This window comes from Anguilla rostrata, chromosome 6 (assembly GCF_018555375.3).
Source record: "Anguilla rostrata isolate EN2019 chromosome 6, ASM1855537v3, whole genome shotgun sequence".
Taxonomy (NCBI): Eukaryota; Metazoa; Chordata; class Actinopteri; order Anguilliformes; family Anguillidae; genus Anguilla; species Anguilla rostrata.
Window position 1 is genome coordinate 28,086,704 of NC_057938.1, and position 23,360 is coordinate 28,110,063.

A 23,360-nucleotide genomic window follows, 5' to 3' on the forward strand; every position below is an offset into this window, starting at 1 on the left:
CCCTGCAACAAACTCTATGCTTGATCAATTAGGCACCAATTTGGGGCAGGAACTCCCCCATTGAAAAGAAAATGGAGAATCTGATTTAATACACCTTAAACATTAAATTGGCAGTAAATTTTTTGATTGACAGCTCCAATACAATGAGCCAATCAAATGTTCCCCAGATAACATGTGTAAATTGTGTATATTTTATGGCATATTTCCTCATTTTCATTAGAAGTGTATCTGTTTATTTGTTAAAATAATTGATATGTGTCATACAGTAGTTTCTGAGAAAACTGCACTTACATTTCTAATCCTGAGTGACATCAGTGCGTGTCAGTACATGTTGAAACTGATTTATGGTAGATATGGTCGGTTTTCCTTTATGGCAGATGTTAGAACCATTTTAGCTAATTGACTAAGCAGCCTATTGGTGTGTCCCAATACTTTTCGCTCCTCACCTCCTTTCCTCCACTCCACCACTACCACTCGTCTCCTTCTTGGAAGTATGAGGACAAAAGGAGGGGAGGAGGTGAGTGGAGAAAAGGAGGGAATTAGGAGGCATGAAGACAACTGGGACAGCTTATCTGCTTTCCGTCATCAAAGTCGACATAGACTGTAGATGAAATAACCGTATCATAAGCACTATTTTTTGCCGAGCCCATATAGTCCCATAGCATGTAAGTTTTAAGTAGCCCAGCAATGCTGACTTTGGGACAGAATTGAGGCAGATCTGGCCCAAAGTCGATGGCTATCTGGGTAGCTTGCCCTTCTGTAGCTAGCTAGCTACACTACAGTCTATAAAACACACACGTTATGCACAACAATACTTAGCTAGCCCCCTGGTGGGGAGCTAACTTGAACAGACGCTGTTTTACAAAATGCTTTATAAATCTCTCTGACATTCACCTTTCTTTCATTCAGCTAGTCATGGGCTTCTCCAGTATAACAGACAAATTTCCATATGAGAATAAATTAATACTAATTTCTAATTTTATAAATGTCTCTATAGAAAAAGTGCAAAGTTAAAAAAGATAATTCATATTCTTCAATCACTTGTGATTATCATCAGATCACGTGGAATAAATGGTTTGGTGGAATTAATGTTTAATTTCATTGTTTTACTGAATTACATGATTTTGTTTCTCTGAATGACATTCAGACATTTTGGTAAATCATTTATTGTGACATAGTATTATCTAAATTGAATAACATCTAGATGCAAGCACTTAAAAAATAATCCCAGATAAAAAATTAAATGCCATTTTACTCCCTTCAGCTGCATGTGAGGGTTGAGTAAATATAGGAGGGTGATCCGTGTGACCAACTTGCTTCCTTCTGCATTAACTAAAATTAAAGAAAAGATTAATACGTTGTTTTAAATATAACTTGGCTCTTAACCCTGAAATCCAATAAACATGCTAATTCTAATTTAACTATTTCACTAATTCTGTAGCCCTAATGCCACACACAGAACTGCACAATTTAGCAAAATAATCCTGTACTATCAAAACTCTTCCAACGCTTTTGCATTGCACTTCTTAATAATTGTCATTCATATTCGTAGATGAATGTGTGTGTGTGTGGTGTGCAAGTTTGTGTGTAATTGGGAGAGAGAAGAGTGTATCTCTGTGCGCATAATGTGTGTGTGTCTGTGTATGAGTATATGAGTGTGTGGGGCTGCTGGGTAACTCACTCAGTAAAAGCACCACTAGTGACGCATGAGTGAGCACCACAGTCTCGGACTGCTCTTCTGTTTTTCCTTACATACCGCACTAATGCATGAGCATCACGGTCATCGAATATGCGCTTTCAACCACAATTTCTGACCCTATTTACTGATGTCTTTCCCATAGATCTAAATGCAGATGTCACTTTAGTCACTGTTCCTATTGAAACACTAGCCAGTTAAACAGTCTCTGTGTTGAAGCTCCCACCATCCGTGCTCCAATAACGAACCCTCTTTCAAAGTCACTTAGACAGAGCATGATAGGATGTTAATTGCTTAATTGTATCATGCAGTACGCCTGTATGGAAGCATCTGCATTCATTATGTTTCCCCACTCATTTACCCTGTAATTTGTCCCCCGTCTGTATGTCTGAAAGTGTTTAAGTGGTACCCAATAAGAAATATCACAATGCAAAGGAACCAAATATTGACCAGAGTGGTCTAGGCAGGGGCAGCAGGCTGTGTAATCACACTGCCACCAGCTCTTCTCTTCCACAGACATCTTCCTCTTCTTCATTGGATTTTATGCGCCTGCTCTTCCACATTTGTCATGTAAATTCCTATGCAAGTGTCATCATATTTGAATACTTGGACACTGTCCCGCCATTCTACCTTTGAGCAAGGTAATTAACCTGCATTGCTTCAGTAATATATCCAACTGTATGAATGAATGCTATGCAACTGCTATGTAAAAAGTTGTGTAGGTCACTATGGATAAGAGCATTTGCTAAATGCCAGTAATGAAATGTAATTTCATAAATTTCAGAATGCATACAATTGATATTGCTACAAATATGTCAGTGTGAAATGGCATCAAATAAGGCATTTTTTAATATGAAAAAATTAAGGATTGCCACTTTAAGTCACGTCGAGAAGTTGGTATGACATCACAAAAACATATCTGCCCTTGTGGTTCACCCCTTTCTGGGGTAAAGGCAGTGATGGGAGTATGGTTTCATGAATCTTATGATGGGTAGAGTTACAATGATATGTCAATTTCCAACTTTTTAAAATCAAAATAGCTTACTCTCCATAGTAAAATGATTGGTCCATATCACTGAGCTAAGGAATCCCATTTTGGGTTCCATGACACCTGGCTCTCCCATCACTAGCTAAGGCATCAAACCCCCTGCCTCCCCCCTCCCAGCTGGTTTAGTCTAAGCTTGGGTGGGAAACTGGAACTGTGGCCATGAGCATTTCACCTGAATTGTTTCAGCCCCACAGGATGAAATGAGTGCCAGAGGTAAGTACTGCAGGCAATTTAATTCCTAATTTCTGTAAGAGTATTTATTCTCGAATGAATAAAACCCATTTCCAACTGAGGGAACCTAAAACCTAGCATTTATATATGAAATATGAATGTTCCTTTCATCATAAAAACAAATATAAATTTTCAGTTTTAATTTCCTTATAAACTTTATATATACGGATATGTTTGTGGGCAATCCACAATGCAAATAAGTTAAAACAGGAAATATTTTTTCATTTTCCAAACCAATAACAAGTTTCTTAGAAAGTTCTCACTTGTAAAGAATAAGGTTTTGGTGATCCTGAAATGCAATATATTCACTACACTCAATTTGTGCATGCGGCATCTGACCATTGCATTTATCCTGTAGCCTCATGGTAAAGGACACCCTCATCATGCCCTGAAACACAGCACTTAGCCCACTGGAAACCCTAGTCCTGTTTCTTCATTCTTGTCAGGGATGACCAGTCATTAGAACGCCACAGCAATTTTACAGCTCCGCCCATCAAATGGCTTGGCCAGTTGATGCCAGGATTTGTTCAGATGTTAAAATAGGGATCCCAAGGACAGAGGATGTGATCATAGGCACCCCTAAAGATATCTGATATTGTACTGAGGTACAAGCTGGATTCTGGAACACGGATAGGGTTACAGTCTTAAGTTAGAGGGAGGGGGGTGAGCTTGGGCCTCTTCACATGATCAGTGGCAGACCTTGGAGAAGGCACATAAGGTATTCAGCTGTTGCAAATTACAGTCATAACTTGGACATGATTCCAACATTAATGCCCTTTAAGCTAGAGAGAATAGGGAAAGCTAGCCAGTATGAGGACTTTAAAATGACCTGTTTTATGTGAGCAGCAGACAGTAATGGAGAGGATGAAAGCATTTTAATGACTTGCCTCTTCTGGTATTTGTTGGTAGAAAGAAAATCCTGACGTGTCCAAGGGAACAGGCCCTTACTTCAGCATTAAACATTTGAATGCACAACACTTTTCCTGTTATAATGCAATGGTGGAAGCTCAATGAATGTAAATTGTTTGCCATGTACACAGTGAGGACATGACTTGAGGCATGAAACACTCATTAAATAAGTGGAAGATGAAAATGAAACTGAAAGTATACTCTAAAGACTCTCAATTTATCAGATATGGTCAGAATAAAGGAACAACGCATTCAAGCATTCAACATTAGACAAGGCCTACATTGATTCCATAAACAATTAGGTCAGTTCAAGGATAATTAAAATAAAATAAAAACAGTTTCTAAAAATGGTTGACTGAAATCAATTGATCAAAACTTAAATTCTGTTCAGAGCTCCAAAATTACTTCACACAACCAAAAAGTATTCTGGAGTTGAGATGCAGACTTTCTTGCTGCATTGGGATTTACTGCACTCAGACTGAACCTGTAGTGAGGTTGAGGAGTGACTAAAATACAGTGATTTGTGTCTCCATGAGGTTAACAGCTCCTTAATTAATTCCATGGGCCAAAACAAAATTATTTAGCTTATTTTGTGACCACCGTGACAACAAACCACTACTAGAATCTTGTCTAGGGTTGCAAAATTCCGGGAATGTTCAAGGATGGAAACTTTCCATGGGAATTAACGGGAATTTATGGGAATTAATTGGAATTAATTGAAATTAATGGGAATTAATGGGAAATAACGGGAATAAAAGGGAAATATAGCCCTATTTGCTCAGGCTGCATTTACCATGTCATATGCTGATAGAAACAAACCCTTTACCATATCATAAGCAGACATAATTGCAAACATTCTCTATGACCCCCCTCCAAAAAAAAAACACTTTTCTCTTAACACCTAAAATAAAACCATAAAAACAGTATTTCGAGTGTTGTTTTAAAATTCTATTTATGAAGTGCGAGTTTTTAGAAAAAGTCAAGGAATGACAGACATGTGGAATAAACATTAACAAAATACATCCCATTTTACTGCGCAAGGGGTCAGTAACGAGCAGTATACTATGGGTAGTGCCAAGTGACGTCGGCAGCACACTACGTGACCAAAGACAGAAAGTTTTGAAGAGAAGCTAACTGCTTGTCCAAAATGACCAATATTTATACGATGTCTCCATGCTGCTTCACAGCGATAAAAATATCCTACTTATCAGACGGTGTTAATTTCGTCAATGAAAAATATTCGTTACAACCCCTTTTTCCATGACGAAAACAAAACATAACAAAATAACAATTCAGAATAGGCCTTAGGGTTTAAAGTGAACAACTCACTTATAAAATAAATGTTTTACAATAAAGAATGAATGGAAATAGATTAATTAAAACTCATCAATTTTCATGTTCAATCATGTACATTACATGGTAACAGCTAGCTAGCAGAAGGTGTTAACAAAACTGTGTACTTTGATTTGGCTACTATCTGCCGGTTAACTGAAATATCATAAAAAATATAAAATATATTCACTCCAGTAATATAATCAAAACTTATATAACCAAAATATTTTGAGCACTAATACTTACATAGCAATGATGAAATCTGTTTTCAATAGATAGAGACAGAGTAAATCAATGATATATTTCTATCCGCTTCTGTCTTACACCAGAAAACGATGTCAGCTAGGTCTATCAGCAAACATATGGCTTAGCTATGCCCAGACGTCCTCAATAATAATAGTATTTTCCAAGAAATTACGAAAAATCGTTAACAACGTTTTGTAAGGTGCAGCGTATTTTACTGCTACCACAGAGTGAATGCGTAAGTGAATGTGATGATAACAAACCTTCAATTATGCTGACCAATGAAATGCTATTCCAAAAGCAAAATTAGACATGTTATACATTGTTAGAATGATTATACTCTCACCTACTGAATAAATGGATTGTCAATCAAGCCAGACTACAATCAAGACAGACTACTACTAAAAAGGACGACAACGCCATAAACAACACATGTGGTATTACGCACAGCTATTTTGGAAGGTACCCAGGCAAATGCGCCCCCTCTAGAACCGTTTGTCCGTTCTGGGCTACTGTAGAAACATGGCGGTGTAACATGGCGGCCTCCGAGGAAGAGGACCTGTTCCGTATGTAGATATAAAGGGCTCATTCTAAGGTAACGAAAACACAATGATTCTTATTTTCATGGGATTATACACTAATTAAAGCATACTTATGAGTATTATATTCCATTTCTGCCAAGTCCGTTCCACTAGATGCCACTAAATTCTACACATTGCACCTTTAAAGGGATGCTGGCAAATTATCAGTACATGTGATGGAAGAGTACGCTGCTGAATGCAGTCCATGGTTACAATTCAATTAAATGGGAATCCTTTTAACCAAAACATGCCATAAGACCTAGTATTGCTTTTTTAGGTGTATTCCCCCCCAAATAAGTTCACTATTAAAAGGTAAGATTTTTATATTGAAATTATGCAAAATTCTCAAAATTCCCGAGCTTTACTTCCCTTCCAATATTTCCGGAAATTTACCGGAAATATTCCTACCCTTTGCAACCCTAATCTTGTCACACCATGAACCTTTATAAGGCAATAAACCTAAACAACCAGTTTCCAAGTCACTGTTTTAAAAAGAGAAATAAAAATAACCGGTCTACCACTAGAGTAGCAGTTGATTATGTAACGTTATTGGGCACACACTGGCACAGTCGATAAGCTTTACAACTGGGATATAGGAGTGCAGCAGCTATGTATTGACAATGGTTAAAAGAAATCAACTTGCCATTTTCCCAACATGCTTAGTTTTCCTGTCCCTCAGAGTGCCCGATCAACCGTATGGCCTTAATGAGCCCTCCAAACATACATGACTGGTGTGGCAACACAGTTGTGACCATGTACAAGTGGATGCTGGTTAAACGTGTGTCATGTACTACAGTTTCAGACAAATAAGGTCACCACTGCTTTTACCAAAATAAATGTCTGTGTAATAAATATAGATCAATCAAACAAACAATTTAAAATGAACAATGAAATTAATCTCCTACCTAATGCTGACAGTCAAATAGTTCAAATGATGTCATTAAAAGATGCCCTGTCCAGCTGAATCACAGTGCCAGGGTTGACTTTTCACTAACGCAAGGTTTTGTGAAGTTCGTCTGGGTAACAGAACTCAAAGAACCTTAATTTGTGCAGGAAGTATGGGTAAAAACAAGTTGCATCCTTAATCTATAGTGTACATCAATAGCAGAGAGCATCACTATAATATATCTAATATAAGTATGCATATTTTAGATTTTAATTAAATGTTTAATTAAACAAAATTTTGTAATTTTGAAATTAGTCCATCATAACTGATTGTGACACGCTGGTGTTGCTTACTTGCTTAGGCAATACATCACCTCATTAGACAGAGTGATGAGTGGTTACAGGTGATACATTTTATCTACCAAATTCCAATAGACTGCGAAAATGGAAATACACACACTAAGGAACTAACTTTATCATAAGGAAAACACTTTTATCACTGGTAAACTGAGGACGTCTTCATACCTTCCAATGTGTTACCAATGTAAATTTATAATCTCGAAGACATTATAGCCTAGCACAGACCAACACTACCCAGGCATACCATGCGAGACCGGCATACGATGAGAGACCATGAATCATGGATTCTTGCAAATAAGGTAATATCATAATACCCTATCTTTGTTATTGTTCTCGTCTTGCCTGTTCGGTTACAGAGGACGAATGTCTGACAGTGATACATTTTTGACTGCCCACTATTATCAGTACTGCTCTTGCAGAGTCTACCGTACAGCAGCATACTCACGCACCGGCACAGTGCGCCGGCACTGACAGCAGAGGGGAGATTCGTAAACATGTATCCGAAATGAAAACATCGTTGCCTAAGCATCTTTACTCAAAGGCATATCCAGCGCACTAAGGCATGATTACAATATTACTTCGATTTAAATAGACTTAAATGTGTGGTCTTTCTCTGCAGCATCGATTAGGAGCAAATGTGTCTGATTGTGAGGTTTTAGAAGCCAATCCGAATTCCATAAAACGATTCCATGAGAAAGTAAGCCATTTCTGCTTTTGCCATTCTGACATTACCGTCGCTCTTAATCTAAAGGAAAGCAGAACAATAACCAGCTATTTTATGACTGAGGGAGGATGGTTATACTCGGGGTCTCCATATTTCCCAGCAACAATGACAGCTATTGAAAATTGGTAGCTTGGTAGCTAGCTTGCAGCAGCTCACTTTTATTCTCATTTTCGAGCATTTCACCAATAGCACACACACACACACACATATACATATTACTCCAGCTACATACATATTTACGATTATGATTCCTAAGTTACATATGGGTGATCAACACTTGCGCAGTTAGCTCCTTAGCAGCAGAAATATTCTATAAATTATTGCATCAACATAGGCAATTACGTACCTCTTCACAGTCTCGCAGCAGTGCATATACTGCGACAAGGGTGTAGCGCGATTTTCACTCAATTCCGAAACCAAAACATTGCGCGGTGGTAGCTAATTAAATAGCTAGTGTTTTGCAGATAGGGTTTATGCATTTTACGCAACCCATCATCTGACCGAATCTGATACTTGAAGCCTGCTAAAAATGCTTTCTACTGACTGACCCTCATAACTCCGCTTCAATGTGACATCACATGCAGTAAACGCCACCCAGCCGCCCAATCAGAAGGTAGATGCAAATTTACCACTAACAGAATACAATGAAACACTTCCTATTTTAAATGCAAATAAAATAGACCACGATGTATGAAACATAACATTAATATTATGTGCTACTGCATCAGTTTTTGATAACTGTAACTGTAGTAATGTTGGTGACTTTTTATTATTTTGAGCGTTATTATTTCAGAAGGGGCGGAGGTAGATATACTTTCCAGACTTGGAGTCTCAGGAACTGTAACATGAGTAAGGTGAAACCTGATTACCATCCATGTACAAAATTTGAAAGAAAGCCTTGGGTAGACTGGTGCTGTGAGGTGACTGAACTGACGAATCGCTGCGCTCCGCTGGTGACGTTCGATGTCTGCAGAATACATTCCATAACCCGTATACCTCTCGAAATTACTACGTGTCAATGCGCTGAGGAAGTGTGGGGTTTTCAAATCTAAACGGTTTATTTTATGATATATATTTAATTTAAAAATTACCAGAAATATGCTTGCAATTTGTAATATTTTAAAACTTTATAGTTTGAAACAAGTATTCGTGTTTTGTCACCTCACTGACCCCTGATGCGTTTGCGTCCCTAATTTAAGCACCAGCAGCCTATGAAATGCATATCCAACTACACATTTATCTCTAACACATAGGCTGTTTTCTTGACTATTCATAGTCAAAGAGATTACTATATTTCGAACAAGCTCAGTGTTCCACAACCAGAAATAGTATGATTTATTTCACCATGACAGCAATGAAAAAGAAAATTAAGACTAATCTAGACTACTAGTCCCACAGTAAAATCTGGCCAGTCACTTTGATAGTCTCTTGTCGTATTCTCCTACGTGTATAAATACAAATTACCTTTCATTTTAGAATAGCCTTCTAAGAGGAAATGTCATCCCTAAGGTATCTCATCCACAATCCAATGCCTCTGAATCCTGGCATATGGATTGAATAGAAGATTAAATGTTGAAAAAAAATTAAAGGGATCCATAAAAACCTGTCTTTTAACCTGTTGCTGGTATTTTTGGCTTGATTTGAAATTTTCACTTGAATTATAATATTAAAATATATTTAATCCATTTATAAAATTAATATTGTATGAAAGACCTATGTAATAAAGTGTTTTATTTTATAACTTCGCATTTACGACAATCAGATTAATCATCTAAACCACCGTGAAGTTTTAAAATAGTTTTTAAACAACAGTCCTATAGATTTTCATCATTTTATCATTTGGAAATTAGAAAGAAAAGTAGCAGTTGTCAAAGGTCTGTGCTGATACACCTTGAAGGAGGGCAGGTTGATGTTAGTGTTGGGGCTGATCAATTTTCTTTCCTGTCTTTTGAGGCTTTTGGCAAATGCAAACATTTCACATTAAACATAGTTTTTTGTGATTAATTTGTGATAAATTAAGTTTTTTACACCAGGAGGTTTAATTAATACGTTTTATTATGCATGCAACCTTCACTGGAAATTACCACATGAAATTAAAAACATCCTGTGGTAGGGTGGGCGTGGTTTTGCGTTGGCTGCAGAGAGAGAGGGGGCGGGGCGGCTCTCGGAACTCTGCGCCACGGCTGTTGGGGTTTATTAATCAGCACGGAGGGTTAATTGTGTGATTGATTGACAATGTGCTGATTACCTCGACAGTGAGCCTGGACGTTTAAAACCTGCTCGACAGAGAGAGAAGAGGGAGAACGGGAGAAGGAAGGAGAGCTGACGGGCTGTCAGCAGTGAATTGAGAAACAAACCCTCGGTTATTGTGTATTGTAACCAGAAAGCCGCGTGGCGGCCGAAAATAAAAACAAGACGCAGTCGCGTCCTGAAAGAATTAACGTGTCTGTCTCCTCTCTCAAACGAGCGGTAGCACTCGACTTGCTACACATCCTAAAACAAGTATTAGATTGTATGGTAGTGTATCAAATATTTAAATCATATTTTCTATAACACTACACTGAATTACACATGTACATTGCACCATAGTTTTGTGATATATCCCTCCCAAACATACTGTGTCTATAAGCCCACATTCAATACTATACCATTTAACACCACGCAACCCACCACAGTACTTTCCACGAGTAATCAACCACACATAAGAAACTTTCATGCTTGTTCTTCACAAAGCCATGCTCCTTCATTACACAAAACTCAACCATGACAGATAGGTATAGCTATGATTTCCAGAAACAAACACTTCAAGATGTCATCTTTTCAACTTGGTAAAAACAGGGACAGGATAACAATACAGAAGTGACAGAAGCAGTTGTATTCTGGGACATAACTTAGCTATTCTCATGATGAGCCTATAACTAGGCTAACACTAACAACAATTAAAAATGTCCATTTAAATCTTATGTGTAGCAATACGATCGAAAACCGTAGCTAACATGTTAGTGGGTATTTAAACACCATCCATTTATCCAGCTAGAATGGCTAAGTTAGATCCCTTGCTAAATAGATGCAATATTAACTAATGTTAGACTTGCTAGCTACTTAGTCAACAGCAAGCACGCTCTTAGTCTTATTCATAAAATGAATGAAACACACACTGATATTACCTAGCTATTTTTTGAGCAAAGCCAGACCAATTAGAAAAAATTTTAAAACACAAAACAAATTTTGACAGGGAATTTCATTGTTCATTGTTAGTGCTAGCTGGCCATATCAAATTAGACAGCTAGCTGAGTTAGCTAGCAAGACATAACATGCTAGCTAACTCAGATCCTACTGGACAAAGATCCTACTAAAAAGGTAAGGTTTGTCACTCCAGCTGTAATTATCTAGCAAACAGATTGCAAAGACAATAAGGTACCTAATCTTAGACTAAAAGAACTGGCTAGCTATGTGGTTTCCCCTTGCTTTACTGGATCCGACACATTAGCACAGTGCTAGTCACTCTTGTCTCTTTAGACCAAGCTCCATCACAATTCCATTCAGAAGTTAAAAAATGGATGAATAAGGAGCGATTTAAAAGTTATGTGGGAGTGGTTTATCACAAAAATGCTCACAACTTTTGGATGCAATATATCTGATCATCATGAAACTTGACAAATACTTTGACCATGTCACACCCAGGCTGCATGCAAAATTTCATCAATGGGTGGTGCTACTGCATGGACAAAATGTGAAAATGCCCATAACTCATGAACCGAATGACCAAATCACTTTTTAGACAGTGTCTTGGTTAAAGGACAGACCGTGGCCACCATCAGCAAATTGGATTTTAGCATGCATTAGACAAACTCTCTGTGGTCCAATCATCTTGGTACTACTGGGAAGCTTCTAGTAGTTGGAAAAATATTTCAGTATTTCTAGATAATCCTCCTTCCTCATGGTGCCATCTATTTTCTGAAGTGCACCAGTCAATTTTCCAGTAGCCTCGCGAGCCCGTCTCTTTTTTCACTTCATTCAACAAAGCCTTGACGTTCTAGGCATAAACGAAGGAGGCAACCTTCCCGGGATAGTTATATTTTCCCAACCAATCAGAGTGTTTTGGCCAGACATGGTCTGAAACGTGCTCCGGAAGACATTACCGGAGGCCAACTTTTCCACGGACCCGCATCACTATTTGGGGAAAATGATTGTATTGATTGTAGCGGGCAAACAATCAAAACCATTGCTTATTCTGCCCATTTTTCTGGGTATTTGATAGCAGACTACAAAGCATAGGCCACGCTTGAAAAATTAAACTTTTGCCAAATCCGGTAGGCAAGCAAGCAAGTACATCTCTGTTCGATAAAAGCAAATCCAAACATAAGGCGCTGAAGGTCCTTCAACGAAGTCACGCCATGTATTCGGCAAGTGTGATATAGTGTGATTATAACAGAATTAAAATGTTCTTCGAATTTGTCCATAATTCTGATCATAGCAGATAATTTAGCTCGATAGCCTTGTCCGTTTCACTGGTGTGTTTCAGTTGGGACTTAGATTGCAGCACACACGGAACAGACGGAGTGTCGGACGGCGGGGGGGGGGGTTAACCAATAGGGAAACTGCCGCTCCCAGCAGCAGAGGCTCCTTCCTTTTGCCCCAGAAAGTACATGCGTTCGTCCAGACTACTTTTCCAGCAAAACACGCCGACAACATGATGATGCGCCCCCCATGCTTCACAGTTGGGATGGTGTTCTTTGAACTAAAAGCCTGATAACAGTTAAATTTTTGTGCACTGCAAGTCATTCAAGCCATGAGGAGCACTATATCCAAATACAGTTTTACCCAGTTCAAAATAGACCTGCGGCACCTGGAGACCAGTCCTGAGAACAAATCTGATAGACTCACTCTCCATTCAATAAGAGATAAAAATATAAGGAGGTAGCTTTTGGGGAAGTGCTTTATTTAAAAACAGGACCCAATGTTGTTCTCTTCTCTGTGCACACAATGGTGAGTATAGTACCTATCTCCAGTGATATAACGTAGGGCTGAAGGATAGATGGAGTCTAAAGGCTTTAAGGTGGAAGCAGCAGTATGTTTATATATTATATCTCCATAATCAAATACTGGAAGGAATGTTGCCTTAACAATCCTCCTTCTACTGTCAAATGAAAAAGAAAATTTATTTCTGCAAAGGAAACCAAGTCTCACTTGTAGTTTTTAAATTAATTTATCAATATAAGTCTTAAAAGTCAGGTTTACATCAATCCAGATACCCAGATATTTATAGTGTGAGACTAAATATGGGCACCATTGAGTGTGCACATCTGTAGCTCAATAAAATCTGTCTTTTTAAGTTTGAGATCTAAAAGGGCCTTCTGCAAGGCAGATTAGGTTATTTTACTGCTGTTTTTTGTTGTGTTTTGTTTGTTGTGCGTATGTTGGTCGGGAATAGCAAATTCCCTGACCTTGGAGTTTTACGTTATTAAAACTTTATTTTATGAGACTAATTTAACAAACTAACTACATAACATAGAGTAGCGTGTCCCAATAACAGGTATTAACCTTTGTAAAATGGTAGTACTGCTAACCTCTATGTTGCAGAATTATCATTTCGTCTTGTTAGAAGCATATAATATAATTCACCATATTATGAAAATTACTATTTCACTTAGCCTGTTTAAAAATTCATTATCACAACCAATAAATGTATTTCCTTCTTTTCCAAACCATTGTCGTATCCGTGTTATTTTTTAGCGCAAGTCCACATAGTAGTACGGTTTTCGTTTTTTTCTTCTTCATTGATTTCGTTTCGCAGCAAAATCAAGAAGAAGCGAAGCAAACCATTCCGTTAACTTAGTGTTGAAATTGAACAAACTAATGTCTGCTAGCTTTCGTTTGATGCGATATTGGTGTAATAATGAGGTGCATTGTACCCAGTTGTTATAATGCCCCGTTAAACTTGGCTTGAAAGCACATTTTCATAGTTTTCCACGCAATGCAACTTTGCGCCAGACATGGCTGGATGTAATCAGATGCCCCAACATAACAGCCGAAGAAGTTCGCAAATGAGGACTAACCCCGTGGTCACACGGGGCGACATAGGCGAGAGACAAGCGACCGGCGACCGTTCATTTTCAATGAGAGTTGGCGATTTACAGCAACAAGAGACAAGCGGCCGTTGCAAAGCGAAGTAGGCGGGGCGAAAATAGACTAGAGGTCTGTTTTATGCAAATACCCAGTGATGCGACACGGCGACTATCAATGGAAGTGAAGGCAGCGTGACAGATGTTGCTGATACAAATGTGTAATCGTATCTAGCCTACTTCTTTAGTTCTGTAACCTGGTAACCACAAGCCAAGAATGCCCAAAAACGACAAGCGACAATGGTTTATCTCCCTCCTGTGTCGCCCCATGTGACCGTAGGGTAAGGGTATGCAGCGACCACTTTCAAGCAACCAACTACCAAGGCGACCGTCTGAAGCCTGGAGCTGTACCCACCGTTTTCCCATCGTTGGTCGAACCGCTCGAGGTAGGTACTAGGTACTAAGCGGGCTGGCTAACGCTATCGCATCTGTCTGTGATACATAGGATGTCTACCACCAGTTTCCATTTGTCCTGGGAATAGCCTGTGGTTCCTCCATCTCGGCCCGCTCCTGACTCGCTCTAGTACGATCAGCCTGCAAATTAGCCAGCTCTTCTTCTGTGTATTCCGGCTCGAATTGATAGGGTACAATGATCCCATGATCAAAAACATCTCCTTCATCCTCAAACATTTTCGGTTTTGCTAGCTAGTAGTCATACAACACTATTTCTACGACCAACCTAATGTTATTGTCTGCAGGTACGCCCACATCAGAAGTCGCGCAATGATATGCATCCTTGGGTTCAACACTAAACTGCCTGGGTCCACGTCCTGCATTTGTAAAGGAAAACAACAAAACAGCATAAAATATTAACATAATGAAATAGCTAATCGAAAAATTAAGGGCGACACATTCATTAGAAGGACAATATCAGTCATGAGAAGCAGAAGTGTTATAAAGTGAAATTCCCCTTTATTGTTAAATATAGACCCACTAGTCTGGCTTTAACAACTTTGGGACTAAACTGGCACTCGTGTTAGTTAATAACACTAAAAGTAACTTAAACATCCACTGAGCACTAGTGACTTAGGCTACTACTAGTTAAGTATTTTAGTATCATTTCTGCAGCCTACTTGAGAATACTTGGTGTACTACAGGTTGCAAAGAAATTCAAGTGTAAGCTTAAGTATATTTCCCTGATGTGTATACATGTCCAAAAGTGAATCAAGTAGACCTTCTTATTTTAAGAAAGTATGCTATATTAGTGTGCTTATAAAACTTTATTGGGTCCATCTTCTCAACGTTCTCTTCAGTGTAAAACTGGCTGTTCAAGTAGTAGGATAATAGGAAAGCACCTTATTCCCAAATTCCCTCCTCAGACAGTAAGAATTATTTTAAGAGCCCCAATCCTATTGACAAAATCCACAATGCATTATGCTATATCCTCCGCTTGCTTAGACTTTAGTGGATATGCCTAGGCTCACTTTGTATTTCAGTCAATCATATGTACATATTGCCTCTTGGAATTCCTGTCAGTTTCCCGCAAGATCCATCCCGACCAGTACAAATGGCTCAGACACCTGAGCAGTTCCAAAAGATTTAGGAGTGGACAATGACATATTGGTAACTTCATAAACACATGACCAATACATGAATACATGAAGCTTACTTAAACTGTGGTGTATTTTTGGGTTGTCTGATGTTCTTCTGGCACTGAGGGGAGTTCAGGAATAAGGTTGTCCTATTTCCATGCATTTTCAATGATTTAACAATAATAACATCTTCGACTGTGCAGGCAGTTTCATTAACACAAGAACATGGCTGGTGTCACTTAACTTTTCTTATGTAGTAACTACGGATGAATTATGCTTGAACTTCTTTACAACTTTTAGTACATCAATTATTGCTACCCATGTAGGCTCCAGAAAATGATACACAATTACTGAACTAGTAGGCTATTAAGCCGCTAGTTCTGACTGGATGTTTAATTTACTTTTGACAACTTCGTGTCACTTTTCATCCTCTTGGCAAACTTCAGCTGACGCCACCAAGGAAAAGCAATTCCAAGGTTGACTCTAGTTATTGAACTAGCCCTGTCAGCTTGTCTTTTTGCTTTGCTGTATCTAGGGTTCTTAGCATCCATCATTGCAGCAGCTAACACACAACAATCACTTCTGGAATCTGATCCCTAACCACAGGCTCTTTAGCCACGCCCACCCCTCCCCACACAGAAAAGAGTGCCACGCCCAGAAATATTGCGAACACATTTTTGAATAACAAGTACAGGTAAAAGGTGCACAAAGTCGACAAAACTAAGTAAAGACATACATGTTGATTTCCAGTGCATCATAGATATGCCTTAGCATGGTTATTTTATAATATTTTTAGTAAAAAATCCTGCATAGTCTGCCTTTAAAATGCTACTTGTCCCACAAAATCTACCAGTTTCTACTAAATTTGGTATACCTCCTCTTTAGACTAATTTAAAAAAAAACTGTATCCAGTATTTTGATACATTAAAATACTGATGAATAAACAGCCAATAAACCTTGGTGCATGTGTGGTTTATCACAAAAATGCTAATAACTTCTGACTGCAAAATCATAAAACTGGATACATGTCTATGGCATGTGAAATCAAGGAAGCAGGTGCAAATTGGTTCCAATCAGTTAATAGTTTGCGCTATTGTTGGGGAAAATGTGAAAATGATCCTACGTTCAGAAATATGGGAGTTATTCAATGGAGATTAAAGACGCCAATAGGTGTCCTCCAGGTTCAAAGAGTTAAGTGATGTAATATTGACTGTGTGTGCTTGCAGCTATATTTATTATTATTATTATTATTATTATTATTATTATTAGGGGTCCAAGCACAAAGTGCTGTAACCCTCTTATTTTTGTTCAGATTATTTTTACCCAAGGCTTATAGCTCCTATAGCTACCACTTGAGGTACCATGAATCCTTTCATCAGACTACTCCGATTATTGGACTTACCCTGATTCGTCCATAGGTGGCACTGTTGCAACCATTTGTACATTTTTGCCCATAACCCTTGAATGGTTTGATCTTGAATTAAAACAATTTTCATTCCTTGGCTCAAGGTGCAGTAGATGGTGCTATGCATTTTCATTTGTGTCTGACAAGATTTTCCACCTTCTAGAATTTTTTTCCAAACATTTAAACAACATCTCCTTCTAGACTGTTTGATTGATCTGGAAAATTCTTGCTTAAATTGACTCTAGTCAAAGCTCTGAAAAGTTATGAAAAAAAAAGTTGATTGGACAAGCAAAATGGCTGAAATATAAAAGCGTGGCACAATTTCACATAAGGACCTATAACTCCTGAATGCAATGTCTGATTATAATGAAACCCGACACGTGATCTCAATAGGATTTGGCGGAAGGACATACAATGTGGTCATTCTTAGCCTATAGATGGTCTATCTCTAATTTTGGAAATGACATTTTCTTCTGTCCCCAGTTTTGGCCTAACCACATGGGTGAGACATATGAAACTTGCTGAATTGGTATAGTGGCCTATGGCCTATTTCTCATCTACTGTAAAATGTTCTAAGAAACATATTTTAGTGAACTGCCAAGGTGGAATATAAGAGAGTTTATGAACAGGCTGCCATGTTTCACTGGTTTCAGAAGCATTAGCCTGAAACCAAACTATCCAATCAGGTATTGACAGTGTTCTGTTGTATTAAAAAGTAAATGGAAAAATCTGTGGCCAGAAACAATTTTCCAATTAGATATCTTGATTGACATCTACGTGACGTAGTATCTCCAAAGAGGTACTCAGATATCACGATTGGGGCAGGGCCAGAGTAGAGTGTTCAAACATTAGAGGGCAACACTATGATGTTTTTAACCATTTCTTTTTTATGCTAAAATGATATTATTTCAGAAATGTTTAAGTAACAGCATGAATTAAATAGTTTCATTATTAAGTAGGCTGACAAACACGATTACAGCTAAAAAAATCTAGGGTGTAATTGCACTTTAAAAACTTACTTCTCATAAGGCATACATCTGATTAAGATAAGATTTGGAACAAGAACACTTTGTTAAACTACCTAATTAAATTACAAAGGAAAAGTTTCAATGTTCAAAAGATGAACTCTGTTTAACTATCATAGTCATAGCTGATTGCCACGTCATGTTGTACTAGCTGCTTGGACCCTGGAATTGCTGCTTTGCAACAATATTTCTTCTTTTTCTTCTGGTCCCTTTTTCTTTTTCTTATGTTTCTTCCACCTCTTGTTGTATTTTCACCCCTTTCCCATGCTCAAAAACTCAAAAAATAAAATTTGGCTAGCATGTTCAAAATGGCTGCCAGTGTATTATGCATAACATGGATGCAATTGACACTGTAGTGCTACCTGCAAAATTTCAATATTACAGCCATCCCATTTGACATACAGTACAGTCTTAGGCACCTGTAAAAAAAAATGCTGTACAGCCAAGATGCTTTCAAAAATAATGAAATGAAAGGTTATAAATATCAAAAAAGAATATAATATAAAGAGCAGTAAATAGTTAAAAACTTTAAAAAATCAATGTTTGGTGCGACCACCCTTCGCCTTTAAAACTACATAAATTCTCTTGGTACACTGTCCTGCAGTTTTATAAGAAAATCGGCTGGTGGGTTGTTCCAAGCATTTTGGAGAACTTGCCACAGTTCTTCTGCAGATGTTGGCTGTTTCGCTTGCTTCTGGCTCTCCAGGTAATCCCAGGAGACCCTTGATCAAGTTTTTATCTGAAAAGTAGTCTATTACTTAAAATATTACTTTATTTAACAAAATACAAAAATGTATCTGTAAAATGACATTTTTTGGAAAATTCATGTTTGGAAATCTCAAGTTTGCTCTTTTCTACTGACACACTAATGCAGAAAACAAAAAATAAAATCTAAAACCAAATATATACTATATATTAGACTATATTTTAAAATCTAGGGTGCCTAAGACTTTTGCACAGTACTGTATATGAATTAAATTTTGAACAAATAATAGGATATTTTCTGCCATTATTAATTTTTAAAATAACATTCACATACTTCTGCTAAAATGTTTGCCCATTTGTCATCAAATTCTGGATAATTTACAGCAAATTGTGTGTTAATGAGCCCTATGGTAATTTTGACTTTTTTTTCCGCAACCCTTGGTTTTTTACAGATTAAATAGGTTTGTTAAATGAATAATCCCCTTGCAATCCATTTTAATCCATATCATAGGCCTGGATATGATATGAATTAGTTGGCAGGCCCCATTTTAGGAGGGAAAAAAGTATTTTCGCTTAGTAAAAAAATTTATTCACTTCAGTATATCTCCAAAACCAAAAGTATCAGCTCAGGTACATCATCTTACTTTGCAAGAATAGGTTGTATGGACTAACCACATCATAGAGCCATGTCAATAACATGTACCATTGATTTATAATGTACTGAAATATCAGCAGAGTACCTGGCAGAAATATGCTCTGAGAACAGAAATGGTTAAATAAAACTGTTTTGTTTTATTTTGATGACACTGGAACCAATTAAAACATACATAACTAAATTTAAATCTACATTATATACAGTGAGCACCATTCATTGGACAGTGACAAATTCTTTGTTATTTTGGTTCTGTACTCTAGCACTTTGAGTTTGAAAGGATACAATGACAATGAGGTTGAAGTACAGACTGTCAACTTTAATATAAGGGTATTTTCATCCATATTGGATGAACCGTTTAGAAATGACAGCACCTTTTGTACATGGTCCCCCCAATTTAAGGTACTACAAGTGTTTGTTGAATTGGCTTCACAGATGTGTTTCGTTAGGCAGGTGTATTAATTTGTGTCGTAGTGAATGCAGAAGAGAGCTGTTGATGTCTAGTCTTGATTCTACACTTTGCAATTGCCTTTGGAGATTGTTGTTGGGGTGTGACAACATGAGGAAGACAGCAGTGTCGATGCAAATTAAGCTGGCCGTCATAAGGCTCAGAAATTAAAATCAATCAATCAGGAACATTGCAAAAAACCTGGACATGCCCAAGTCAACAGTTTGGTTCATCATTAACAAGAAAAAAAACACTGGTGAACTCAATTATGTCAAAAGACCCGGCAGACCGAGGAAGACCACTGTTACGGATGACTGGATAATTACTCTATGGTGATGAAAACCCCCCTGACAACAGCACAACAGATCAAAAACACTCTCCTGGATGCAGGTGTAGATGTGTCAAAGTCTACCATACATAGAAGACTACACCAACCGGACTACAGAGGGTACACTACAAGATGCAAATCACTGATAAGCCTGAAGAACAGAAAGGCGAGATTACAGTTTTTATTCTTTATTCTACATTATGTTAAACTACCCAATATTTTTTGATGCCCGAAAATGGAGGGGACTATGTACAAAAGGTTCTATAATTTCTAGACAGTTCATCCGATATGTATGAAAATACCCTCAAATTAAAGCTGACAGTCTGACAGCTGCACTTCAACCTCATTGTCATTGTATTCTTTCAAACTCAATGTGCTAGAGTACAGAACCAAAATAACAAAAAATTGTCACTGTCCAATGAATTATGGTGCTCACCTTATAACTATGAGATAAAACAAAAATAAATATATTTATAAATAACTATGCATACAACTACTATATTCCTATAGTTATAATCGTCAATATCGTAGGGGAATGTATACATAGTAATGTTTGTATTTCATTACACAAACCTCAAAAACAACACGTAACATATTAGAATAGTGTGAATTTGTCAGTTTCACTTTCACTTTCATGGAAAAAACATCTCAATTCCCAGAAAGTGCACTTTCATGTTCACCTCCCAATCATGTTCATCATTACAATGTAGTCTGGCATGAAGTGGTACTTCTACTAATAATGTTTATTTCTGAAACGCTTCTGAAGTATTAGAACTGCAGTGCTATGTGCTCTGTGCTTTGTGTGTTTTCAGCAGGTAGTACTTTTGGTGATGAAACAGCCGAAATTTAGGGAAATATAGTTGTAGTTTTCAAACACAAATCTGTTTTTATTGTCAGTCAATTCAAAGTATTTGCAAGCAGGCCATAAACTCCCCACTGTGCATGCATTCAGTGATATACATGGCCTAACCATGGATGGCAAGGATGGGCAATACCAGGCAGTGGGATAAAAAAAAATCAGCAACTCCAAGGGGCACTTTTACTCCAGATGGACAAATGGGCTGGTGCCAGGGTGGGAGGAACAAACAACTGTACATTGCGCATCCTGTTTAAATCCCTATCTCATTGCAGCATGCAGTGCCCCCCAGCAACACAAGTGAAGGCAACTAAATTGTTGCACATATTTTTCAAGAAATATCAGAAAGGTACAAATTGCAGTCATTGCTCAGTGGCTCACCAAGTTGCTTAGCCCCCTACATCTCTGCTTGCAGCTATATTCAATTTTTATGTCTTCATTTCCCAGAATAGGTAAATAAAATGTTTATTTACCTATTCTGGGATACAAAAGTGCTGATGATTCCTGGAACGACAGATAGCTGTGGGGTGCTGATTTACTTATTCCTGTCTGAAGAATGCTTCTGTTTTTCTTTAATCAAAATTCTGTTCGCTGCTTGTTGCTTCCAGTTGCGTTCAGGAAATACATAGACTTAAGCGAATTTGATGGTGAAAGACAGTTTAGCTCTTTAATGTGTGGTTACTGGTCTGCGTGGTTACGAGCGTCTCGAGTCTAACACCACTATCATTGCGAAATGGCACATCTTAAGTACAATCTCTAAACAAATGGTGTCTGGCCAGGAGGAAAGGTCACATCAATGTGATAATTCACTCCTTCCCTGGTTCCTGTCCCTGGCCATCTGTGACTTTTCACATATTATAATTTCTATTCACCCAGGGTTGCTTTTCCAATGGCTCTCGGCACCTAAAGCCGCGTTTCCACCGCAGGAACTAGGGTCTAAATTTAGTTCCGGGGGCTTTATTTTACCCCCCAAAAAGTTCCTGTTCGGGGGGTAGTACTTTCCGAAAGTACAGGAACCTTTTGGGTGGAGCTTGCAGCGCTGAACATTTCTGATTGGTCGAGTACTTGCAGCATTTTTTTGTGTTTGTTTTCAGCCGCCATGTTTAAAAATATGCAGCCGCAAACCAATTTATTTTCATAATAATTTCAAATCAAACTTGTATGTTATTCGGCGCAGTAGCCTAGTTTTGGTTATAGCCTGCCAACGTCTTGGAATTATAACGTGTGCTCTTCTGTTCTTTTCTTGCTTTAGTATTCGTTTTAGATTTTTTTTACATAAAAAGCATTTGTGCTGGGACAGCATATTATGTACCAAAACATTCAAACGGATTAATTCGGTTGCTGAATATTTTCTTCCGGATTTTCTTTGTTAGCCCGTTGTAATTGACTCAAAACGTTTGATACAGTTATGTGAGGTATGCGGTAGTTCTGCGTAATTCACATTGGTGATACAGTAAAAGCAAACTGGAAATCACCTTCCGCACTTTTTGTCAGGGTAAAATAACAGGTTAATTCTAGTAATCGTCCCTTTAGGTTTTTCAGACTGCGGTAATTTTACTCTGCCATTCTTCAATTCCACAAAAAGACCAGGAAGACTATGGACTAATTTATGGTGCATGGTTCGCATCTGGAGGGCACACTTCGCTGCTCGGCTAGCAGTAACTTCGAAGGAAAGCAAACGGTGGCTGTACCACTACTAATTTAAATTTTCACGCAAGTCCGAGTTCTATTCTTGTCATTTTGCGATTTGCGATATGGAATTGACGATAAGAAAGTAATCAAACAGCAAATTGTTTACAACGTGTGCATGTTTTCTGCTGTTGTTGCCAGTTATACATATAAATGTGAATGCATTCGATCGCTTCGGATGTCAAGACATGAAAGCGAATGTTCGCATAAAAACATAATGAATGTGTTTGAGAGGATATATAAAACAGTTACAATCTGACTATTGGCCTGTTATATCCTATTTGTTGCATAACAATGGTCCAAGTTCAACTACCAACGGCAGTTTTGCTTGACAACGGTAAAATAAGCCCAAACTGCTGCAGAAGAATATTTCAATTCCAGGTGATTAAATCGATAAAAAAAAAAAAAAAAATACAAAAGTAACCATATATAATCATTGTTGGTAACCCGTTGTATATAAGTGGAATAAACCCCTCTGGGCTGTCCCGGTTAAGTCTCGGGGGAGAGCTTGCATTTGAAAAGGGGTACTCAACACCCAGACGGACACAGGATGGGTGTGGGGACTTAAACAAATTATAACTCTGAA

The 23,360-nt window shown here is 37.9% G+C and overlaps 1 protein-coding gene across 4 annotated transcripts in view; it reads right to left on the minus strand.

Moving 5' to 3' along the window:
• lpin1a (lipin 1a) overlaps window positions 1-23,360 on the minus strand; it is a 110,266-nt gene that overhangs the window by 72,646 nt on the left and 14,260 nt on the right. The window contains exon 1 of one of the 4 annotated variants that reach the window (XM_064341011.1): window positions 8,356-8,580. The exons of the other annotated variants lie outside the window; for them this stretch is intronic. The gene's annotated coding sequence lies outside the window, so the exon portion shown is untranslated. Of the gene's footprint in view, window positions 1-8,355; window positions 8,581-23,360 lie in introns of those variants that run through there. 4 annotated transcript variants of the gene reach the window in all.